The sequence below is a fragment of the Phyllopteryx taeniolatus genome, chromosome 8, assembly GCF_024500385.1.
Source record: "Phyllopteryx taeniolatus isolate TA_2022b chromosome 8, UOR_Ptae_1.2, whole genome shotgun sequence".
NCBI classification, from domain to species: domain Eukaryota; kingdom Metazoa; phylum Chordata; class Actinopteri; order Syngnathiformes; family Syngnathidae; genus Phyllopteryx; species Phyllopteryx taeniolatus.
In genome coordinates this window covers 32,016,056-32,022,096 of record NC_084509.1, presented here as the reverse complement: position 1 = coordinate 32,022,096, position 6,041 = coordinate 32,016,056, and positions in this window count along the sequence as shown.

Genomic DNA, 6,041 nt, shown 5'->3' with positions numbered 1-6,041 from the left:
TTCACAACGATCGAGTGTGTCGAAGGTCAGCCCACTAGCTCAAACTGAAGGGTTCAAAAGTTCTGCCGAAATCACATAGGTCGTCATTTTACAATTTAGTCAATAAAGGGCGAATACTGGAGCGAAACTGAATGCTTTGAAAGTCGCCGCGAGGCCGCACGCAATCCGAGAGGCTTGGAAGAAACCTCATCTGAAAGGTGGATTCACAACGATCGAGTGTGTCGAAGGTCAGCCCACTAGCTCAAACTGAAGGGTTCAAAAGTTCTGCCGAAATCACATAGGTCGTCATGTTACAATTTAGTCAATAAAGGCCTAATACTGGAGCGAAACTGAATGCTTCGATGCTCGTGGTCGGCCGCACGACATCCGAGAGGCTTGGAAGAGACCTCATCTGAAAGGTGGATTCACAACGATCGAGTGTGTCGAAGGTCAGCTCACTAGCTCAAACCTAAGGGTTCAAAAGTTCTGCCGAAATCACATAGGTCGTCATGTTACAATTTAGTCAATAAACGCCTACTACTGGAGCGAAACGGAATGCTTCGACGCTCGCCTGTTCGGCCGCACGACCTCCGAGAGGCTTGGAAGAGACCTCATCTGAAAGGTGGATTCACAACGATCGAGTGTGTCGAACGTCAGCCCAGTAGGTAAAACTGAAGGGTTCAAAAGTTCTGCCGAAATCACATAGGTCGTCATGTTACAATTTAGTCAATAAAGGCCGAATACTGGAGCGAAACTGAATGCTTTGAAAGTCGTTGCGAGGCCGCACGAAGTCCGAGAGGCTTGGAAAAAACCTCATCTGAAAGGTGGATTCACAACGATCGAGTGTGTCGAAGGTCAGCTCACTAGCTCAAACCTAAGGGTTCAAAAGTTCTGCTGAAATCATATAGGTCGTCATGTTACAATTTAGTCAATAAACGCCTACTACTGGAGTGAAACGGAATGCTTCGACGCTTGCCTTTCGGCCGCACGACCTCTGAGAGGATTGGAAGAGACCTCATCTGAAAGGTGGATTCACAACGATCGAGTGCATCGAACGTCAGCCCAGTAGATCAAACTGAAGGGTTCAAAAGTTCTGCCGAAATCACATAGGTCGTCATGTTACAATTTAGTCAATAAACGCCTACTACTGGAGTGAAACGGAATGCTTCGACGCTCGCCTTTCGGCCGCACGACCTCCGAAAGGATTGGAAGAGACCTCATCTGAAAGGTGGATTCACAACGATCGAGTGTATCGAACGTCAGCCCAGTAGATCAAACTGAAGGGTTCAAAAGTTCTGCCGAAATCACATAGGTCGTCATTTTACAATTTAGTCAATAAAGGCCGAATACTGGAGCGAAACTGAATGCTTTGAAAGTCGCCGCGAGGCCGCACGCAATCCGAGAGGCTTGGAAGAAACCTCATCTGAAAGGTGGATTCACAACGATCGAGTGTGTCGAAGGTCAGCTCACTAGCTCAAACCTAAGGGTTCAAAAGTTCTGCCGAAATCACATAGATCGTCATTTTACAATTTAGTCAATAAAGGCCTACTACTGGAGCGAAACTGAATGCTTTGAAAGTCGCCGCGAGGTTGCACGAAGTCCGAGAGACTTGGAAGAAACCTCATCTGAAAGGTGGATTCACAACGATCGAGTGTGTCGAATGTCAGCCCTCTTGCTCAAACTTAAGGTGGTTTCACAACGATCGAGTGTATCGAACGTCAGCCCAGTAGGTCAAACTGAAGGGTTCAAAAGTTCTGCCGAAATCACATAGGTCGTCATTTTACAATTTAGTCAATAAAGGCCGAATACTGGAGCGAAACTGAATGCTTTGAAAGTCGCCGCGAGGCCGCACGCAATCCGAGAGGCTTGGAAGAAACCTCATCTGAAAGGTGGATTCACAACGATCGAGTGTGTCGAAGGTCAGCTCACTAGCTCAAACCTAAGGGTTCAAAAGTTCTGCCGAAATCACATAGGTCGTCATTTTACAATTTAGTCAATAAACGCCTACTACTGGAGTGAAACGGAATGCTTCGACGCTCGCCTGTTCGGCCGCACGACCTCCGAGAGGCTTGGAAGAGACCTCATCTGAAAGGTGGATTCACAACGATCGAGTGTATCGAACGTCAGCCCAGTAGGTAAAACTGAAGGGTTCAAAAGTTCTGCCGAAATCACATAGGTCGTCATGTTACAATTTAGTCAATAAAGGCCTACTACTGGAGCGAAACTGAATGCTTCGATGCTCGTGGTTCGGCCTCACGACCTCCGAGAGGCTTGGAAGAGACCTCATCTGAAAGGTGGATTCACAACGATCGAGTGTGTCGAACGTCAGCACACTAGCTCTAACTTAAGGGTTCAAAAGTTCTGCCGAAATCACATAGGTCGTCATGTTACAATTTAGTCAATAAAGGCCTACTACTGGAGCGAAACGAAATGCTTCGATGCTCGTGGTTCGGCCTCACGACCTCCGAGAGGCTTGGAAGAGACCTCATCTGAAAGGTGGATTCACAACGATCGAGTGTGTCGAAGGTCAGCTCACTAGCTCAAACCTAAGGGTTCAAAAGTTCTGCCGAAATCACATAGGTCGTCATGTTACAATTTAGTCAATAAAGGCCTACTACTGGAGCGAAACGAAATGCTTCGATGCTCGTGGTTCGGCCTCACGACCTCCGAGAGGCTTGGAAGAGACCTCATCTGAAAGGTGGATTCACAACGATCGAGTGTGTCGAAGGTCAGCTCACTAGCTCAAACCTAAGGGTTCAAAAGTTCTGCCGAAATCACATAGGTCGTCATTTTACAATTTAGTCAATAAAGGCCGAATACTGGAGCGAAACTGAATGCTTTGAAAGTCGCCGCGAGGTTGCACGAAGTCCGAGAGACTTGGAAGAAACCTCATCTGAAAGGTGGATTCACAACGATCGAGTGTGTCGAATGTCAGCCCTCTTGCTCAAACTTAAGGTGGTTTCACAACGATCGAGTGTATCGAACGTCAGCCCAGTAGGTCAAACTGAAGGGTTCAAAAGTTCTGCCGAAATCACATAGGTCGTCATTTTACAATTTAGTCAATAAAGGCCTACTACTGGAGTGAAACGGAATGCTTCGACGCTCGCCTTTCGGCCGCACGACCTCTGAGAGGCTTGGAAGAGACCTCATTTGAAAGGTGGTTTCACAACGATCGAGTGTGTCGAATGTCCGCCTACTAGCTCAAACTGAAGGGTTCAAAAGTTCTGCCGAAATCACATAGGTCGTCATTTTACAATTTAGTCAATAAAGGCCGAATACTGGAGCGAAACTGAATGCTTTGAAAGTCGTTGCGAGGCCGCACGAAGTCAGAGAGGCTTGGAAAAAACCTCATCTGAAAGGTGGATTCACAACGATCGAGTGTGTCGAAGGTCAGCTCACTAGCTCAAACCGAAGGGTTCAAAAGTTCTGCCGAAATCACATAGGTCGTCATGTTACAATTTAGTCAATAAAGGCCGAATACTGGAGCGAAACTGAATGCTTTGACAGTCGCCGCTCGGCCCCACAACCGTCCAGAGACTTGGAGGAGACCTCCCCTGAAAGGTGGATTCACAACGATCGAGTGTGTCGAAGGTCAGCTCACTAGCTCAAACTGAAGGGTTCAAAAGTTCTGCCGAAATCACATACGTCGTCATTTTACAATTTAGTCAATAAAGGCCGAATACTGGAGCGAAACTGAATGCTTTGAAAGTTGCCGCGAGGCCGCACGAAGTCCGAGAGGCTTGGAAAAAACCTCATCTGAAAGGTGGATTCACAACGATCGAGTGTGTCGAAGGTCAGCTCACTAGCTCAAACCTAAGGGTTCAAAAGTTCTGCTGAAATCATATAGGTCGTCATGTTACAATTTAGTCAATAAACGCCTACTACTGGAGTGAAACGGAATGCTTCGACGCTTGCCTTTCGGCCGCACGACCTCTGAGAGGATTGGAAGAGACCTCATCTGAAAGGTGGATTCACAACGATCGAGTGTATCGAACGTCAGCCCAGTAGATCAAACTGAAGGGTTCAAAAGTTCTGCCGAAATCACATAGGTCGTCATGTTACAATTTAGTCAATAAACGCCTACTACTGGAGTGAAACGGAATGCTTCGACGCTCGCCTTTCGGCCGCACGACCTCCGAAAGGATTGGAAGAGACCTCATCTGAAAGGTGGATTCACAACGATCGAGTGTATCGAACGTCAGCCCAGTAGATCAAACTGAAGGGTTCAAAAGTTCTGCCGAAATCACATAGGTCGTCATGTTACAATTTAGTCAATAAACGCCTACTACTGGAGTGAAACGGAATGCTTCGACGCTTGCCTTTCGGCCGCACGACCTCCGAGAGGCTTGGAAGAGACCTCATCTGAAAGGTGGATTCACAACGATCGAGTGTATCGAACGTCAGCCCAGTAGGTAAAACTGAAGGGTTCAAAAGTTCTGCCGAAATCACATAGGTCGTCATTTTACAATTTAGTCAATAAAGGCCTACTACTGGAGCGAAACTGAATGCTTTGAAAGTCGCCGCGAGGTTGCACGAAGTCCGAGAGACTTGGAAGAAACCTCATCTGAAAGGTGGATTCACAACGATCGAGTGTGTCGAATGTCAGCCCTCTTGCTCAAACTTAAGGTGGTTTCACAACGATCGAGTGTGTCGAATGTCAGCCCTCTTGCTCAAACTTAAGGTGGTTTCACAACGATCGAGTGTATCGAACGTCAGCCCAGTAGGTCAAACTGAAGGGTTCAAAAGTTCTGCCGAAATCACATAGGTCGTCATTTTACAATTTAGTCAATAAAGGCCTACTACTGGAGTGAAACGGAATGCTTCGACGCTTGCCTTTCGGCCGCACGACCTCTGAGAGGATTGGAAGAGACCTCATCTGAAAGGTGGATTCACAACGATCGAGTGTATCGAACGTCAGCCCAGTAGATCAAACTGAAGGGTTCAAAAGTTCTGCCGAAATCACATAGGTCGTCATGTTACAATTTAGTCAATAAACGCCTACTACTGGAGTGAAACGGAATGCTTCGACGCTCGCCTTTCGGCCGCACGACCTCCGAAAGGATTGGAAGAGACCTCATCTGAAAGGTGGATTCACAACGATCGAGTGTGTCGAACGTCAGCCCACTAGCTCAAACTGAAGGGTTCAAAAGTTCTGCCGAAATCACTTAGGTCGTCATTTTACAATTTAGTCAATAAAGGCCGAATACTGGAGCGAAACTGAATGCTTTGAAAGTCGCCGCGAGGCCGCACGCAATCCGAGAGGCTTGGAAGAGACCTCATCTGAAAGGTGGATTCACAACGATCGAGTGTGTCGAAGGTCAGCTCACTAGCTCAAACCTAAGGGTTCAAAAGTTCTGCCGAAATCACATAGGTCGTCATTTTACAATTTAGTCAATAAAGGCCTACTACTGGAGCGAAACTGAATGCTTTGAAAGTCGCCGCGAGGTTGCACGAAGTCCGAGAGACTTGGAAGAAACCTCATCTGAAAGGTGGATTCACAACGATCGAGTGTGTCGAATGTCAGCCCTCTTGCTCAAACTTAAGGTGGTTTCACAACGATCGAGTGTATCGAACGTCAGCCCAGTAGGTCAAACTGAAGGGTTCAAAAGTTCTGCCGAAATCACATAGGTCGTCATTTTACAATTTAGTCAATAAAGGCCGAATACTGGAGCGAAACTGAATGCTTTGAAAGTCGTTGCGAGGCCGCACGAAGTCCGAGAGGCTTGGAAAAAACCTCATCTGAAAGGTGGATTCACAACGATCGAGTGTGTCGAAGGTCAGCTCACTAGCTCAAACCTAAGGGTTCAAAAGTTCTGCTGAAATCATATAGGTCGTCATGTTACAATTTAGTCAATAAACGCCTACTACTGGAGTGAAACGGAATGCTTCGACGCTCGCCTTTCGGCCGCACGACCTCTGAGAGGCTTGGAAGAGACCTCATTTGAAAGGTGGTTTCACAACGATCGAGTGTATCGAACGTCAGCCCAGTAGATCAAACTGAAGGGTTCAAAAGTTCTGCCGAAATCACATAGGTCGTCATGTTACAATTTAGTCAATAAAGG